Source organism: Stegodyphus dumicola, chromosome 6 (assembly GCF_044657685.1).
Source record: "Stegodyphus dumicola isolate Sdum_Otavi_A_Nest chromosome 6, ASM4465768v1".
In the NCBI taxonomy this organism is placed as follows: Eukaryota; Metazoa; Arthropoda; class Arachnida; order Araneae; family Eresidae; genus Stegodyphus; species Stegodyphus dumicola.
The window spans coordinates 153,882,079-153,901,166 of NC_140773.1; the positions used below are offsets into that span (position 1 = coordinate 153,882,079).

At 35.8% G+C, this 19,088-nt stretch overlaps 1 long non-coding RNA gene across 1 annotated transcript in view; it reads right to left on the reverse strand.

The window, feature by feature from the left end:
• Nucleotides 1-605: 605 nt before the first annotated feature.
• The window catches only part of LOC146996875 (uncharacterized), a 174,509-nt gene continuing 156,026 nt past the window's right edge, over nt 606-19,088 (reverse strand). Inside the window, exon 2 of the long non-coding RNA XR_015041745.1 lies at nt 606-1,268. This is a non-coding gene — a long non-coding RNA (uncharacterized LOC146996875). The remainder of the gene's footprint in view (nt 1,269-19,088) is intronic.

The window sequence follows — 19,088 nt, forward strand, 5'->3', positions numbered from 1 at the left end:
TATTTTACTATATATTTGCTACTTTCGTACTTTTTTGTACTTTTATATTGTACCGCTTATTTACTGTATTTGTTTTACACTTCATGTTCTCTGTTTTATGTTCTGGCGCTGCAATAAATTTTTTGCATTCTCTATTTCCAAATCTGTAAGCCCTTGTACAGCCGTTTAGCCTTTGTATAGCCATGTATCTTACTTAAACTCTTAAATTCTTCAATAAGGGTTGGATAGTGGAGGACGAAGATCATTTACCTGTTCACCTCTGGTAGACGCTAGGTGCTCTCGTCCTCCGTCACATGTCACCTACCCCTGCAGGCAATTTATTTGTTTCAATGGATGATAATAGCAGGCGAAGCATGGGTTTCAGCCAACTGCCTACTTGATTTAATCAAATTTTCTCAATAAAAATAAGCATTCGTGAGATTATATGGTAAAACAGAAAATTCCCTACCCAAAAAGGATTAAATAAACTGCAGCAGGAGTTAATTCCTGCAAAAGCTTTCTTCCAATTTATCTGTCTGATTATTTGACTGCTAGCATAAATAGGTGTTGTCATCAAAATTGGACATCTATTTATTTAAGTTGTTGACGCCTCTTCATAGCTCATGTTACATTTTCAAGACAATATTTATTTCAAGTTATAAAATACATAAGTGCTACACTTTAAATCAAACTATTCAATAATCTACATCTGTGCTAAATGTTATGTTTAAATCTTCTTTATCTTGACAGTTAACGACATAAATCTATTTGTTTCTTATATTTTAATAACTAGTGCATTTACCTTTTTGTTAGATTATTTTGTATCGGAAAAACAAAACAAAAAAAAATGTACAGTAAAATTTTAGATTCGTAATTATTCAACACATACATCGCTTTCCGTTACAAAAGCCAAAGTATTAAATCTAGTAAATGATGATATATCGTAGATATCGGGCCAGACTTTGACGGTGCAGACATTTTTCAGCAACAACCAGGCATACGATTTTGATGTATGAAGAACTGATTCAGTAATTTTTTGATTGATTTTTGATCGATTTTTTGAAATTGATTTTATCAATTTCGAGTAAAGGGTAAAAAAAATGCATCAAACACGTTTTTAATGGAGTCCTTTTGAAAAGATTTCGCTGTCAATGTGTCAAAAATAAATGTTCTTTCGAAAAGAAGGAATTACTTCTTCAAGCACGTGCAGCGATAAATCATCCTTCAAACGGTGGTTCAAAATAGAATGTTCGATTCTTTCCACTGCTAACAATTACCGTTTGGTGTATCTATAAAACAAGAACGCACACATTAGTTTGTTAGTATTAAAATGTGCATAATTGAAATATTTAAACTTACGTCTCCAAAGGGGCACAAAAGCAAAAACATGAGAAAACACTAAACATAGAACATTTTTAAAAATACATAAAAGCAGAAAATGATACAATTCATAAATTCTCTGATAATAGTTTTGTTTATCTTTAATGGAGATACCCAAACCTTTGCAAGTATAATTTTATCATTACTACCAGTATAACGAGTCCGGTTGTATTATTAAGGAACGACGAGTACTATTCATAAAAGAAGGGTACTTTATAGCCTAAATTTGCTAGGTGACTGATGGTACTCAATATTTTATTGCGAGAAACTATCAGAAAGTTTGAAACCAGAAATTAATCTTTTTTGCTTTTGTGAAAAAATGTATGCGTAATTTTTTTTCCGTGAGAAGTTTTCATATTTGTTTTAAATCATTCTTTGAAGCAATATATATTCACTGAAAAGTGCAAGGTATCGGCAAAATATATGAAATGTCTTTTAAACTGAATGTCATTTAGAAGTTTCAAAGTAATCTGTTGTCTGCAAAATGTATAAATAAATAAATAAATAAATAAAATATTATTGGGTTATATATTATTGGGATGGGCTTAATATTATCAAAATATACAAGATCAATTGCTGTTATTTATTGTTACATGAATCCATACAGTATCTTGTGGTAAATTAACACCTATACCAAAGACCACATAAATTTCATCTTGCTATTCTTTCATAATTTTTTATGTTATTTTAAGCCATTTTTGGAAATAAAGTATTTTTAAACTTGAGGCATCTAAGCAACTCTTAATTTCCAAACTTCAGGGTATCGAATGTAATACCAGTAACTTATAAAGTGTCAAAAAGTGCAGGCTTAGTTAAATATTTCATTCTCATATAACTTTAACATATAATGTAAATTTATTTTCATGTTAGCATTATTTCGCAAAGATTAAAAAACATAAGAATATATTATGTTTCACAATATAGTAAATCATGTTAACATTACATAAAAAAATATCTGACGTGGACACTCATACTTTCCTTGTACGGCCTAGTAAATTATACACATTTTTGCTACATTTAATTTAAACTTATTTCCTCGAATTTTATTAAAGAAATATTTATCATTCAATGAATTCAGTTCACACTTTGCGGCAAGGCAAAAATGCATAAAAACTCGAAACATCTTCTTTCAAAATTCTACAATACAGAAAAATCTAAAAGATTAAATATAGTTAAAAACAGTTTAAAAAATTTTAGAGCTAAAATAAGAGTTCCTACACAAAAACAAGTATTTTGGCCAACGCAGAGAAAGACAAAATTGCCGGTGACAGACAAAACTGTCAGTTATTAAAGTTAACTTCTGGTTCACAGGGCAAAAGGCTACTAAAGTTTGTGCATCAGCTGACTTAATATACTGTAACTAATAAAGACTAAAATATAAACAGATACCTGCCACATTAGGCCTAGCGTAATTTAACTTTTAAAGGCTGATAACTGTTGATGAAACTATTGAATGCAGATTAACTAAAGGCATAAAAACCTTAACCGGAACATAAGAAAAACATAATTCAACCACTTTTAAAGCAAAAAGTGCACTATTTACCAATATATATAATAATTAAAAAAAATTCTCACCAAGCCGGGTAACAGAAAGGAAATATATATATATTTATTTATACAAATACACTTTTGGAGAGCAGTATATATATATATATATATATATATGCCCTCCAAAAGTTAAGGAGCAGTGTGTTTATCAAAGCTCATCATTACAAAAATGTCGGTAACATTTAAATTTACAATTTATACACATGACAGTAACAAAGTTTAAGAAAATATACGCAAAACTAGCACTTTTATTGTATAAAAACGAATGCGTATATAAGAGTTGTAGAAAAAATGCAAAAATTATAAGTTTTTTTCACAAGTGTTGATATTTAATTGTTATTAGCAATTTCGTTAAGAATATCCAGGAGAGTCTATGGATGTGCAGGAGAAATCATTTGCTAATTTGTTGAGGTAGCGGGCGATCGAATGGATAGAAATGGGGATGCCACAAGCTGATGCTCCTGGATGTCTCAATGTCTCTAGCAGTGTAGTCCAGTGACTATGGAATCAGTTTGAATTTGGGGATTTTGTGTCTAGAAGACATGTTCCAGGCAGACCGACAGTTACAACACCTGCGGGAAACTGTTATTTAGCTTTTTCGGCCTGAAGGAGGAGAGACATTACTGTGCCTCAGCTCATGGCACATTATCTAGTGCTCACAGGAACAAGAATCTCAGCTACTACAGTGCGAAGATACCTGCACAATACAGGCCTGTATGTTAGACGACCAGTTGTTTGTGTCCCTTTACTCCGAAGACACAGAGCCGCCCGTTTATCTTGGACAGGGGAAAACTTCTCCTGCACCACTCAACAATGGGCTTATGTTCTCTTCGCAGAAGAATCTAGGTTCACATGGGATAGCAATTCAGTTAGCCAGCTTATCTAGAGGGAGCAACGCACCAGATACAGCCAATCCCACATTGTGAAATGACACAGTTACTGAGATGGTGGAATAATGGTTTGAGTTGGAAACTCTCTCGATCGTCACACTGACCTTCATGTATTTCATGAAGGAACTTTGACCGGTGTGAGATATCGAGACTAGATCCTTGATCAATATATCCGCCCATATGCCGTTGCTATGGTATCAGGTTCAATGTTCCGTCTTACTTTCTTCGGGAACATGCAAGGACCTGACTCAGAACAGAGAGCTTACTAAAGCTATGTTCAATAACTGTGGGAAGTAGACAGGATACACAAGAAGGGTATACAAAACCCTTTATTTTTCTCTATTTACAATAACTTCCGTACTTCGGAATACAAAGACCCACTACTTGTGGTCTAAACTTAAAAATATAAAAATAAAACTAAACTCTAATTTGACTTTGAAATAATAAACGTGGAAGATTGGCCTTATATTAACAGGAAGCCGTATGTAGTACAGAGAACTGTGAACACTACAATACGTTTAAAATTATCAAGAGGATTAAAACCTCTGGCCTGGAAGGCAACCAGCAACTGAGTAAAACTTCTAAGGTAAGCGGCCTGCTTCGACTAACTGCTTCCTCTCTCTCGCTTGGCAAAAAGCCACAACTTAAATACTTGGCGTTCGCCAGACAAACTTTTCATAAATACATTAACGCTTATAATTCTGGCCGGAACTAGAAAATAAGAAGTGATAGTAAAGATTTAAAATAAAATAAACGTTAGTAAAACTTAAGATCCTTACATACTTCCCGCCAGAGTTAATTAGTTTGAAACTGAGGTCTAAAACGACCTTGTTGAAAACTTTTAGCTCTAGAATCTAACGCGAGGCCAATCTTTTACAAACATTTTTCGCTAGAAACTAGAAATTTAAAAGAAAGAAATTTGTTTTCACAATAGCAGCTCCCAGGATACGCAATTTTTTTCATCTGTATTGCATCTACACAGGAGCTTTTATTCAAATCTGGTTCCTTCCAGAGATCTGGAAGGAAAATTAGTTTAATGAAATGTTACACAATGAAATGGCAAGTAACATGTATAATTATTTTTCTCTTAACATTCTTATTTCATTCATGACTATTTTAATTATCTCTCCCCGTGCTCTCTGACATGTGTTGTAAAAGAACACCAAACACAAATGTGTTTATGTCTATGTGTTCAACACTTCCTCCTACAATCAAAGTACTAACGTGTTAAAAATTCAACATACCAAGACCTCATAACACACCCTAACTTCAACTCTAAACCCTGAGGTACTATTCTGAAAGTGGCTAACTCTGAAGTGTAGCGTCAGAGAGCCTAACTACATTCATTCAACCTTTAACACATATTCACCATGATTTAGTCTTTTTACAGTCACACGAATAAAAAAAAAAATTAACATTACTTTCACTTTTACCATATAACGGTATTTCTTAACATTTGAAATAACGTTTCACATTGTATATAAGAACATATTAACATGCCGTTAATTTTACGCATTTGACAACATACATTAGTAGTACATTGTTAACTTCTATTCTTTTCAAAGCAAGTGCCAGTTTTTCTACATTGAAATACTACATTTCAAAAAGTCTTTCAGACTAAAACTTCTTTCTTGCCAGAAAGTTCTAAATAAAATTTATACAATAATTTTTACAATATTCAAGTCTTTACACATCGCTGTTATACATCAACTTTAGTTTTACACGCGAGTAATTGAAAAACATAATACCAAAATCGGTAAGAACTCATTTCTCGCCCTTTTGGCGACAAAGGTAGACCTCGCATGAGGTAAAACTTCTTGAAATTTGCCACTTGCAGTAAGAATGAAAGATTAACTTTAGTTTGCAAAGTAACATAAAATTTTACTTATCTTTGTGATATTCGGACATTCTTTTCTGAGCCCAGTCTTGGAAAGTAGCGTAGATTGTTGTTTGATTTATCCTCCTTCGTGTGCGGGCTCGCCCTTCAGTGCCTTCCTCTAGAAGCTTTCTTTTTTTTTCCAGTTCGGTCACCCTTGAATACCTTCTTTTTCGCCTCTGCCTGTGGTCTTGGCCGTTTGATGGCAGCTGGTCTTGGCGGAACCGGAAAACTTATTTCGTGTTCCGGCTTGGACCTCGTTGCTGGCCGTTCAAATTTTCCTTGTAACTTTTCCTCCGCCGCTGGTGGCCCTTCCGCAGTTCGGCGACATTTGCTGCGGTGAGTCCTGTCGGATGAGTAGATCTTCCGTTTTAGAGCCGGGTTATAGTTGCCGTCATTTCTCCTGGCTCTCTTTGCATACGTCGTCCTTCTCCCTTCTTCATTCTGGGGGTGTTCGTGAGCTCTCTTTTCTGGACGGTGGAACGGCTTCTTTTTCTTGCTACCTTCAATTTTTCCTCGGGGAAACTTTCTTTTCACTTGCTCCTGCCTCTTAATGGCTTGCCCTTGTACTTGTCGTTGTTCCACCTCTGGAGCTTGTGCCTGGGGTGTCTGCCGTGCCGGATCCTGCAAAAGATCTGTAAATATTTGCATTTTATTACGATCATAGTAGGGTTTGATTTGATCAATGTTTGCGGAGCAGGTTTCACCATTTCTGGCTTTTAACACTACTACAGCGTGAGTTATTTTTTCTATGACATATGGTCCTTCAAATCGTGGAAAAAATTTGGCATTTTTATCTTCTGGTGCTGAAGAAAGTGAATGCTTAATTTTTAAAACTTCATCCCCTAGTTTATAAGTTACTCCCCGTCGTTTCAAGTCATAATACAGTTTCTGTTTTCTCTGTGCTACTTCAGTATTCTTCTTTGCTTCCTTAATTAGTTTTTCTATATCACCCATTTTAAATCACTTATTTTATTTAAATCACCATTATTTAAATTTAAATTTAAATCACCATTTAAATTCTGGGGCTCTTTGTTGCACATAAAATAATTTATCTAACGGCGTTATAATCTTTCTGCCTAAAAATAACTCAGCAGCAGTTTTGCCCGTTGTGTCATGTTTTGCGGTCCTAAGGGCGAAAGCAAATTCATTGACATAGTTATCCCAGCTTTTATGAAAATTTTTAACATAACTACGGATAATTTTCACTATATTTCTATTGACTCGTTCCGCTATATTTGATTGCGGCCGATACGGGACCATTTTTAAATTACGTATGCCCAGTTTTTGGCACATGTCTTCAAATATATTACTTACAAATTGAGGACCATTATCCGATATAACTTTTAGGGGCGCCCCGTATTTTAAAATATATTTATTTAAAATAGAATCAGTAACTAATTTCGCGGAGGCTCGTTTTAAGGGAAGAATTTCGGTCCACTTACTAAAATGATCAACCATAACAAGGAGATAGCGACTTTTATTTAATTGACTTTTTGGGAAAGGGCCCAATAAATCGATGCCAATTATTTCATTTGGAAATTCGGATTTAATACTATTTAGAAACCCGGCTGGGTGGAAATTAATATAATTAACTGCTTGACATGTTGGGCAGGACTGGACATACGCCCTTGTTAACTTTTGCAGTTCAGGAAAATAGACTGCCTCGCGTACGCGTTGGATAGTTTTTCGAATACCAGCATGAGAAGCTAAAGGGCTGTCACGGAGCTCCTGCAGGATATTTAATCTAAGACTAGCTGGGATAACAGGTCGAAATTCGTTGTTGGAATTCGTAGTTTTTGTATAAAATGATAGACCATCTATTAGTTCGTAAAGGGCCGCCCTATTTCTTATCGCCACAATATCTTGGTGGCTAAAATTTTCAGGATCCTTTAAATACTCATAAATGCTTCCAAACTCAGGATCCTTACCCAGTTCGTTTATTACAGTTTCTCGGGAATTTATTGTACATGCTGTGAGCATTGCCACCTTTACAGTATTACCTTCTTCATCTATTTTAATTCTGGATAGGGCATCTGCTACGATATTTTCCTTTCCGAGGGTATGCTTGATTACCAGATTATATTCTTGTAGCTTGAGAGCCCATCTTATTAACCTTGGGGATAAGTTTTTCCCTGAGTACAATCTAGTTACCGCCGCATGATCAGAGTACACTGTTATTGGCGCCTTTCCAAAATAGACTGGGAACTTTTGCACTGCTAACAGAACTGCAAGTGCCTCTCTCTCGGTCGCGGAATAGTTTCTTTGTGTTTGATTTAAAGTTCGGCTAAAAAATGCCACGGGCTGCTGATTTTGAGAAAGTACCGCTCCTACCGCATAATCCGAAGCATCCGCTGAAATTTTTAAATTCTCATCCTTTTCAGGAAATTTCAACACAGGGGCTTGCGTTAATGCTTGTGTTAATTTTTCGAAAGCACTATTGGCTTCGGCCGTCCACGAGAATCTTGCCTTTTTCCTTTTTAATTTTAACAATGGCTCGGCAAAGCTGCAAAATCTTTTATAAAGGACCTATAATATGAACAAAGTCCTAGAAAAGAAGAGAGCTTCTTCGCCGTGTTTGGAGTCGGATACTTTTGTACAGCGATTATTTTTGATTCGTCTGTCTCGATTCCCTTCTGAGATATTTTGTAACCTAAATATTTTAATTCAGGGGCTGCAAATTTGCACTTTTCGACATTAACTTTTAGACCGGCCTCATTTAATAAAGAAAACACCTGTCTTAAATCCTGTACATGTTGGTCGAGATTATCACTAGTAATAATGATATCGTCTAAATAGATAAATGTGGACTTTCCAAGAACAGGTCTTAACACAATGTCCATGCATCGCTGAAATGTTGCCGGCGCCCCTGAAAGGCCAAACGGCATACGCAAAAATGCATAAGTGCCAGACTTGGTTATAAAAGCAGTCTTAGGCACGTCCTCAGGCCTAATCCCTATTTGAAAATAACCAGTCGTTAAGTCTAAAGTCGTCATATATTTAGTGGATGTTATGTTTCTTAGAATTTCTTCAATAATAGGTAACGGATATACCGGATATTTAGTTATGGAGTTTAATTTACGGTAGTCAATTGCGAATCTCCACCTTTTTGGATGTGTCAAAGGATAGTCATTATTTTTCTTACATAAAACCACCGGGCTAGCATAACTACTTGAGATGGGAGTTATGATCTTTTTACGTAGCATATCGGTGATATGCCATTCTATAATTTTTTCCTTATTCTTATCATACCGGTATGGTTTTTGGCGAACTGGCATTGCATCTCCGGTGTCAATACTATGGTTAGTAACCTGAGTAAATCCTGGAATATCACTAAATAACGAAGCAAATTCACTTACCACTTGTCGGATTCTTCCTTGCTCGTCATTAGGCAGGTGGGCAAGATTTAACATCGGCGGTTCAGCCTTTTCTCCACGAACTGGTTTCATTGTCAGCTTAAGGGACGCTTCATTAAAATCTAGCGTTGCTTGTGCCTCTGAAAGAAAATCTATTCCTAAAATAATATGTGCTTGCAGATTCTTTACTATAAAAAACATAATCTTTACTTGTTCGTCCTTGATACGGACATACAGCGGTAATTTACCTATACACTTACATTTTTCTCCTTGCGCCGCTAACACTATCGTATTATCCGAATTATATATGCGGTATTTCCGAAAATACTTCCTAAAAAAATTTTCTGCCACACAGGAACACTGCGAGCCTGTATCCAGGAGTGCGGTGGCTGGGATATTATTCACCAACACTTCAATCTTCGGAAGAGTCAAATTTTTCACCATTACAGTATTTAACTTGAAGGAAGAGGGGTTTTCGTGGCCTTCGGATTTCCGCACCCTCCCGTCAGCAGAAATCCGTTTTAGTTTAAATTATTTTTCATTTCCGTGCTTTCCTTCTTTTTCCACTGGCCTTGAGACTTTTTTCCTGGATTGCTATTAAACTGTCGACGTTCGCCGGCTGTTTTTGAATGCTTGGGTTTCCTTGCCCACTGATTCGCTTTGCTTCCGCAGCCGTGTGCTTGAGTTTGCTGTAGTCTTGGCGCACCAAATTGGTTTCGCTGTTGATATTGGCGTCTTCTTTCAATGTCCGCCGTTCTTCTACTTTCAAACTGGATTGCTAGCTCAAATAACGTTTCCAGTGTAGTCGGATTTCTTAATTCAATAAAGTCTTGCACTTGGGGCAGTAACCTCGGCAAAATCACTTGAATTATCTCAGGATCCGGACGGTTTCCATACAAGAGTTTAAAGACGTGAATTTTTCTTAAAATAAAGCTTGAGAGATTTTCGATTCTTTGCTGATATATACTGAAAAGTTCCGTTTCTAATTTCGCACGATCCCTTACAACAGGAAAGGCTTTTACTAGGGCAGTCTTGAAATTCTCGTAAGTATAGGTGGGACTTCCTGCTTGACCCAAGAGACTTCTGCCTATACACTTGAACCAGTTAAGCGCTTGTCCCCTCAAAGCGCTGTTAGCTAAGGTAACTTTTTGAAATTCGTGCACGGGGTAGAGCATGAAGTGGTCATCCAATTTTTCCAAAAAACTGGTTACCGGTGAGTTTCCATTAAATGTTGCTTCTGGTTTCATCGAAGCGCGCATGGTCTGGACGATGTAACCAAATCCTTCCACGGCGGCAGCTGGCATTTCTGAATTCTGAGCCGCTTCTGCAGGCAGCACAGGTTCTTCTTGAAACTCGGCCATGGTTATTCTTCTTCGTTGGGCGCCACTATCAGGTTCAATGTTCCGTCTTACTTTCTTCGGGAACATGCAAGGACCTGACTCGGAACAGAGAGCTTACTAAAGCTATGTTCAATAACTGTGGGAAGTAGACAGGATACACAAGAAGGGTATACAAAACCCTTTATTTTTCTCTATTTACAATAACTTCCGTACTTCGGAATACAAAGACCCACTACTTGTGGTCTAAACGTAAAAATATAAAAATAAAACTAAACTCTAATTTGACTTTGAAATAATAAACGTGGAAGATTGGCCTTATATTAACAGGAAGCCGTATGTAGTACAGAGAACTGTGAACACTACAATACGTTTAAAATTATCAAGAGGATTAAAACCTCTGGCCTGGAAGGCAACCAGCAACTGAGTAAAACTTCTAAGGTAAGCGGCCTGCTTCGACTAACTGCTTCCTCTCTCTCGCTTGGCAAAAAGCCACAACTTAAATACTTGGCGTTCGCCAGACAAACTTTGCATAAATACATTAACGCTTATAATTCTGGCCGGAAGTAGAAAATAAGAAGTGATAGTAAAGATTTAAAATAAAATAAACGTTAGTAAAACTTAAGATCCTTACAATTGGTTCTGCATTTTTCTAATGGACAATAACGCGCGACCGCATCGAGCTCAGGTTGATGAAGAATATATTGAGGGTCACGGTATGAAGCGAGTGGAATTGCCAGCTCAATCACCAGACCTGAATCCAATAGAGCATCTTTGGGACTGCCTTGGGAGACAGGTTGCTGCTATAAATCCTCCTACAACATGTTGGAGGATGATTTACAGCAGCATATTGGGTGAGCTTGAACAAGATTACTTCGTGTGTGGTCGTTGCTTCCCATTTCACTGACCGACAACTTAATTGGCAGCATGGAACGTCGCTGCTGCCAATGTATTGCAGCTAGGGGTGAACACATTCCTTATTAGAATCCATTTTTGTAATGTTATCACCACATTTTTCCTCTAAAATCTGTAATATACTGTTTCTCCAAGACTGGATTTCTCTGCCAAGAGTGTAGTTTTTTATTGTAATTCATGTTTGTTTTGATCTTAAGAAGCATTCTACATCACACTGATTAAAGAATTTTGTGAGCATGTCCGCTAAATTTCTTGTTTCTATGTTGCTTCTTTCTCAAAGTAGACACCAAAAACACGTTGTTACTTAACTTTTGGAAGGAAGTGTATTTACGGCCTATTGCAGCGAACAGACCGGTGCAGCCGATTGAAACGAAAACGTAAGATTTAGAGGTACCATATATAGAATTTCAACGTTCTACGGGTACTCGTTTTTGAGTTCTGAGAGATATATACATGCATTTGTACGTACGTACAGACGTTAAGAAAAGGATCTCTTTCGAATCCATTTTTAATCCATTTTACGAACCATTTTGGAAAAATCATTTCTGTCCATACGTAGAGATATCACGCAAGAAATCGTTCAAATGAATTCGAGAGCGGTCAAAATGAATATTTTCGTTGAAAATGATACCCGAAATTTTTAGCAATTAGAATACTTCCCTTGCTTCGTACAAAGTGTTAAAAAAGCATGAAAACAATTTATGCACCAAATATAGTATCACATAAAACATTTAGGAAAATATTAAATTAAAGAATCAGAGTTTGCTCAAATTCGATAAAAAGAAAGCTGTAATTGTTAAGTAAATATTTCAGCTTCTGTAGAAATTTAATGACTAGTTAAAGATGGCTGCGTATTACTATAATTATAAATCATTTCTGAGCAGAAGAGTTATTTCCCGGTTATGATCCATTGGGATTCAAAATTTCCGTTATGCTGTGGCGCACAACTTAAATAAATCGTCATATGCAATAGCTAAGTAAATAATTTCTTTCTTCGGTATTTGACGATCTCGTATTTCTTCACCTTCAGCGGAGCTGAAAGACAGAAAGTAATAAATTTAAAGAAAATAAGGAAATTAAGTATAAACGGAAATTTAATTTTATTAATTTATGCAGCTTTGCTCATTACAAATGATTAATTAGTTAAATTATGCAATCGTAAAAAGAAAGCAACAACCATTCTTTCTTGAATGCTGAGTAGAGGAATTTAAAAATCATATTCTTGCTTTATTTTTCTGAAATGTTTTTGCTGCAACAACAAGCTCAAAATTTCTTGAATTATTGACAGTAAAATACTTTAGCAGCTTATTTAAGTGCGAGGTCTGTTGCCATTATAATGCAATTCTAATAACGTGTCTGTTTTCAAATTGTAAGAATTTTTGCGTAAAACTGTAAGTTCTGTACATTTTTTTCATGTAAAAAAATATGTTAACGTACAAGGATATATAGTAGATAATAAGAAATTCTAATTTTTGAGCTTTAGAACTTTGGAACCCAACTTCACAAATATCAATAACTGTTTGAGAATTTGCTGCTGACCACGAAGTAGGCTTAGATGTTTAGACATCGTTCACCTCATGTTAAACTGAAAAATCTTGACAACGGTTTCCATATTATTTAATCCAAAAGGACAAACTTCAGAGATAGGAGGGAGTTCTGCATATCATTTAAGAGTAGATAGAAAATTGTCTTATCTCGACCATTGAGTCACGTTTGATGATAAGTGGACGCTGTATGACTACAGAAAACATTCCGTACGATGGCTGGAAATAAATTAAAAGTGAAAACATAAATCCAAATTAAGCCCGCAGCCAAGGAAATCAATGGTGGTAGTTTGTGAAAGCTGAAAAGCGTTTCTCATTACAGCGTCCTAGGAATGCATGAAATCATTAATGCACAGTATTAGTCTCAGCGGCCTCCCAACCAACATAGTGGTTAGCGTCGCTGACTGCCATACCGGGTTCGAATCCCAGAGAAGGCATGGATCTTTGTAAATGTATAGTGTCGTTTCGGCATGGTGGCATTCTAAACATGCGGCGAGCCGAAAATCTTCTCGTGTGGTTTGATGGAAGGGGAGAGGGGTGGGAGACACTCGGACCCTTCTTCACCCTAGGGTGCTCTCCGTCTAAACTGGGAGCGAAACTGAGCTAAATCGCACTGTCACCTGAATGGTGTTCAAGGCTGTTGTCAACGGCAGGCATAATCTAGTTCTCCTTGCCACGAGGAATTTCGCGGGCTTGGGCTGACTATGTAATACAAGTGGGCATTATCAACAACAACATTAGTCTCAGCAAAATGACATGAAGCGACAAAACTCTCGGTTCTGAGAGGTCAACAGCGGATCGAAACGGCTTAAATGTAAAATCTCGTGTTTCACGTGAAACATTTCAGATACAGAAAGTGTTAAATTTTGAAGTTCAGAATCATCCATCTTATTCAGAACTATATTTATAAAGGTGCAGCAAAAACTTTAAAATGATATATAAACTTTAAAATGATTTGTAACTAATGGTAGCCATGTAGCAAAACTATCATTTATTAGAATAATGCAAGCAAACGCCTTTAAATTATCATCTAAACAGTAGACCATTTTTTCAATATTCAAAGACATCTCAATTATGCATCCATACAAATTAATTCGTTTCTGCTGTTTCTTTTTTAGAGAATAACTTGCTTGCAATGACGTTTTAAATTTGCAGTTATATTTTATTATTACATTGTATTGTGAGAAAACCATCTATATTTTAAAGGTACTCAACCAATCTTGCGCAAAGAATCGACAGTGTTATAACCTAAATTATTTTATCATCTCCCTTACCACTTGAAAACGCAGTATGCTGACAAATGTTTAAGATTATTGTTACACGTAAAGAACAAATCAGCTTCTCTTTCTCGAAATGGGCTGTTCGGTGATATGTCTTGGATGCCGTTGTGTACTGTCCGCTCAGGCGGCAATCCCAAGCTGAATATTTAAACCCATACATAATGTGCTGAAATACATAAGTACCACAGTTAAACACTTTCTCGAAATGCTTCCTTCTGGGAATTTCACACCGTTGAGCTTCCAATTTCTTCTGTTTCGTTCTATTATAGGCAAGAACTGTGATATATTAATATATTAATCTTGCTCTAAGTACAAATTCTGATATCAGATAATTATTTTGAAAAAACAAAATTAGATAACTAGTACAAAGCTAAATGACTATTTAAAAAAAGAAAACATAATATGCATTAATATTTTTTTTTGCTTTTCTAAGCAAAATTTTGAATTTAACGAAACGATTTTAAATGTAGATTTAATCTTTTCTAACTCCATATTAGAAATCGAATTCCTTTAAATGTTTCCTTCCAATCATTTGCAAGAATATGTACTTCTAAGGCTCAGTTTAATGCTCATTACTTTTTGAGCTAGCTAGCAAAGTTTATTGAAAGGATTTTCATCACCATATTCATAATATTTCTTTTATAAAATGAAACTTTTCAACTTACAAAGCTTAATATAAACAGAGCTGAATTACCGACAATTTGACTGACATTGAGATCGACAATATGTCAATACAATTTCTTTCTCCTAACTATTCTCTGATCCATTCCTTACCACTGTTTTCAGTCTTACTCAAAAAATAATAATAATTCACTTGTAATAAAGGCATAAAAAGAAGGACGTACAAACAATCGAGAGGAAAACAATTTTGAGGAAATATTCTCGATCTTCATCTCATCTAAATATTTCCTCGCTTAATGACTTTTCCCGGGGATAATTCGTGAAGGGAACTAGCTGAACACGTACCTTGCAGATGGATTTATTCCTCGGCCCACTATTTCCATCATCTCCGTCATTTCAGACTTGCTGAAAGGATTTTGAAATCCAATTTAATAAATTCCTTTCAAAATTCTTGCTTCGGCAGTTCCGAGATTGTTAAGATAAGAAGAGAAAATAGAATATGTCACCTAAGCTTTGCTGAAAAGGTATTTTTAAAACTTTTATCTATGACTACAGGAAATTTAATTAGGGAAACTTTTAAGAGAATCAGGATGCTGCTCATGTTTGGGGCTGAGATGACAGCGTCTAAAAGCATTTGTTACTTTGGATGTCAAACCTTAAACTATCTGAATGTCCTTGCATTCTTCTTCGAAAAGACAAATATGTTTGCTTTTTAATGCACGATATTATTACAAGTTTTTCATTGTAAAAACAGAAGTAGGGATTCCAAGTGCATACAAAGAAATTACGAATAGTGAACATGCCAGTTTGTAGGAAAACTCTATGAATTCGGTATTTAGTTCCGTACAAAGATGTAAAGTGTGGAATATCATATAACTATCTAAAGAAACAAAATCAATCAACTCAAAATGAATTTTGTAATAAAATTCTAAAAATCAATGCAGAAATGCACAAAGCCAGATTAGCTGCACTTGGATATTCGCAACAATTTGGCAAAGATTATGCTCAAGAATTTGTCCCTCTCATAGAAATTGATGACTTCAGAACTCTTCTAATTTATGCTGCAGTAGAAAACAGAAACAGTATCCTTATGATATGGAAACTGCTTTTGAAAGTACACTGAAGAGCCAAAATATTATGACCATCAACTCAATAACGCATTGCGGGACTTTTGGCCTTCAAACCAGCTGCAACCCACCTTGTCATGGATGCTACAAGTTCTTGATAAATGACTGAAGACAGGTTATACCAGATGTTTAAGCCGCGGTAACGCAAAGTCGAGATATCCAAATATGATGGTGCTTGAGTTTTCAGCTGCCGCTCCATGACATCCCAAATGTGCTCTACCGTGTTAAGATCCAGCAAGTTAGGTGGTCAAGAAATTGACTGTAATTCATCCTTATGCTCCTCGAACCACTTCAACATAATTCGAGCCTTGTGATATGGGTCTTTGTCCTGTTGGAAGGTTCCATTTCTAATTGGGAGGATATACGCCATATTCAATTGATCCGCAGTTTCAAATAGTCCGCAGATTTCATGGTCTGCTCTACCACAGCTAAGGGTCTCATAATTGCCCACAAAAACGTTCCCCAAAGCATAACACCGCCTCCACCATCCTGTGTATTACTTGCTGCTGCACAGGGGGGGGGGCAACTGTTAACCTGAAGGATAGCGTATCCTGACATGGCCATCAACAGGATGAATGAGAAATTGTGATTATCCGACCATGCAACTGTCTTCCAATTATCCGTGGTTCAGTCTCGATGTTCTCGGGCACACCGTAGGCATAGTTAACAATGACGCTTAGTCAGCAGAGGCACATGAGTGGAACATCTGCTGCCCAATTCCATATCCGCTGAGCTGTGCATTCCGAAACACTTACACTTGGACCTGCATTGTATGGGGCTGTCAGCTGACCACCGTCTGGGCCGATTTTGCTGTACGAAGCGGGGCAGTCTCTGACGCTCTTTTTCTTTAATGACGCGTGGCCATCCAACACTTTGGCTCCTACTTCTGGTTTCGCCGTCATTTATCCACTTTGCATAAATATTAACTACAGCAAATCACGAACAATCAACCAGCCGTGCAGTTTCGGAGATACTCGTTCCAAGTCCGCGGGCCATTGCAATCTGCTCTTTATCGAATTCGCTTAGATCAGCAGTCTTTCTGTCACTCAGTAAGTTCAAGAATGACTCCTTACTACGATACTGCTGTGTCGTTCTCCATTTCTATTGCCTAAGCCATAATTCCCAGACATTCCACGCAGAGAATTCTCTGCGATGTAAAAAACCTAAATTTGTTCCTCTGAGGGAAAAACGCGATGATAGATGATCCCTTGCCTTCTTCAGCAGGAGTTAAATACCGTTCCCACTTAATCAGGTGCCTTCATGTCATGCATTTTTTTAAAGTGATTGAATTATTTTATTCTTATATTCTGGTTAAGGTTTTTACGCCAGGCGTAACAAGGACGCCATAGTAACCGCCATTCTAACCGCCGACCTAACACGGTCGGTTTTGAAACTCTTAGTACAATAGCGAAATAAGTCCACAATTGGAGCCGCAACTTCACTGTCTTTTTATCCAGTGACACCAAACGTAAACTTTAAGTTTCGTGTACTGCAAATTTTTGTTTCCTGCCCGTTGACCATATTGCTGGTTTTAGCATAGAAACTCTAGTATTAAATGCAAAAACTTTTTTTAAACTTATTTTAGATTTTTCTGCATTTTGCAATTTTTAATGAAGAAGTTTTTATATATTTTTGCCTTGCCACGAACTGAGAACTGAATTGACTCAATTAGAAATATATCTGTAATGAAATTCGAGGAAATAAGTTTAAACGAAGTGTACCAAAAAAATGTGTACAGTTTAAAAGGCCGTACAAAGAAGTCATGCATTGGCCACATCAGATTTTTTGTTTTACCGCTTCTTTTTCGTTTATTAAATCTAGAATCGTTACGAATGAAAAGGGAGGGGAGAATAAAAGCCAAACATTCGGATAGCTTGCTGGTTTTTCCAGGGTTTTATGGAATTAAACTAAATTTTAATGTATTTAAGCGATATTAACTTTTTGTTGACTTAAACGATATAAACAGATAACACGATACAGAATTATTTTAATAAATCGTTAAACTAATTTAGATGAATTTGTACAACAAAACGATTAGATGAAATTTTCTGCAATACATAGTGCATATTCTTTAATACAAAAACGAAAACGTTATGTACTGTTTTCTGTCGCCTATATTCTCAAATTGGCTGTGAGAAGTGTCACGTTTTCTAAAAGTAGACTAACAAACAGGGTAATAATATAACATTTTTTCACCCGCTTATGGAAGTTTTGATTTAAAATATAAGGCTTATGGAAGTTTTGTTTTAAAATATAAGGCCGTCGCTAGTAATTTATTCATTTTATTCCTTCCAGTGATGATAAATAAAAAATAATTTTATTTTTTATTTTAATCAAGAAAATATGTTTTCTAGTTTCAAGGAAATAAAAATATTTTATTTTTTGTATTTGTATTTAATGATTTTTGAAATCATACATAATCTAAAAACTTACAAAGCTACTCATAATCCCATGAAATATCTTAAAAGTTCATAGAATTTAAAAGTCTTTCTTTAGTAAACAACGATATTGATCTAAAATTTTATTACACTGTTTTTTTAATTGACAATCGACTTTGATGAAATATCAATGCGCAAAACAGAACATCGCACAGATGTCTGCCTTGCTAGCAAAAGTGGACCCATCAAACAATTGTGAAACAGAAGTGACGTTCAAATACGAGCAATAATGTTTATGCCCCGTTACTGTTAACGCTCAGCACAATTATGACTCACTAGGCAAGCACATGTTTGAACTTGCAGACAGTAGAGCTCGGTCTTCTTCAGCTGTTATCAACATGTGGGAGCTTGAGGTCAACAACAGCGCTGCGCCAGCTAATCGTCATTGCATTTTAACTATCTTAGATTTATTTAAAATTGAAAATCAGTTTGAAGATCATTTATTACCATCGTACTTTCATCTTTCGTTTACTTTAAGAATCATTTTAATGGCAAGAAATCACATTCAGTGAGCAGATTATTGATGCTGAGTTAACATGGTTTAACATGCACTCATGAAGCTTTTATTCTTTCTGCAAATAAGAAACGTCCGTGAGCTGTAACAGATACACTGAGGTATCATGTGATTACACAAGAAAAAGCTTTTGAATAATTTCATTGTATTAGTAAATAAATAAAGTTTAGCTGACAAATTCCTCCTCGTATTTAAAAGTCTCTCGTTAGTAAAGTATAACTTTAAGTATTAATCTCTATTTCAGTATAATCAAATTTGCAGTTTTTAGTTTTAGTTTACTTTT